We start from the raw sequence: 989 nt of genomic DNA, 5'->3' as shown, positions 1-989 counted from the left end.
AAATATATTTCAATATCTCTACTGAAATATAGCTTAAATTATTAGTTTTCTGTCTATTATTCTTTATCCAATCAAGCGTCAACAAATGCACATTTAAAATTACTATTTTTGATCCTTTAAAATTACTTTCATAACTTAAAATTTCAAAGATAACTCATCAAAATAAGCACAAAACAAAATTTGCTTTTGTTACTCTAACCTTTAAGTTAGTTTATCCTTTCTTCCAATAGAATGCTGAACTATACTAACTGAGTGAATTACACTCATTTTTGTACTACAGGATGTTTAAATCAAGGTTAAAATGAGAAGGCAAAGCAGTTTCCAAAATATTTTGTATATGGTTACCATATTTATGACTTGTTTCACTAATGTGCTGCCCGTTTTACATAATTAATCAATTATGTGGCCTCACAGAACATGAAACAATTTACAAATTATTCTCTGTGTTATAAGACCAACAGGTTCGTATGCCCACTGCATAGTAACAGACCAAGTACACATGCATCAGGGATGCAGCAGGAGAAGAGTTTGGAGGTGGGGAGGAGACCCTCAAATCCATCTCCTGGAGGAGTTCTGGGTTGGCGTTTTTAAGGGGATTGTACAGGGTGAGGTGCTGGATAATTGGAGTTGTTGATTGGTCAGGGTAAGGTTGATGGTCCTTGAAATCATCGGGATGTGGAAACTGCATTTTTTGGTGAGTCGGCCTCTTGTGGGGTCCTTCAGACCAATTGGCGTCAGTGGGGTCCTTCAAATCAGTTGATTGACAATAGTTTCACTGGTATGCAAGACCTGAAAAAATATCTCGAAGGGAAAACAACATTTCATAATGTTCAAGTTGTTATCTACAGAGCAGTTAAGGGGAATGATGATGTTGCAACAAGGTCTACGTGATTCTAGGAAAATAGGCAACAAACATCTATTGAGGAAGGAGGTCAGAGAGCAAGCTGACCTAAAGATTAATGCTAAACGTGCTGCAAACTTGGTGTATT

Source organism: Rhinopithecus bieti, unplaced genomic scaffold, assembly GCF_001698545.2.
Source record: "Rhinopithecus bieti isolate Rb0 unplaced genomic scaffold, ASM169854v2 scaffold_2385, whole genome shotgun sequence".
In the NCBI taxonomy this organism is placed as follows: Eukaryota; Metazoa; Chordata; class Mammalia; order Primates; family Cercopithecidae; genus Rhinopithecus; species Rhinopithecus bieti.
Note: the sequence above shows the minus strand (reverse complement) of the source record.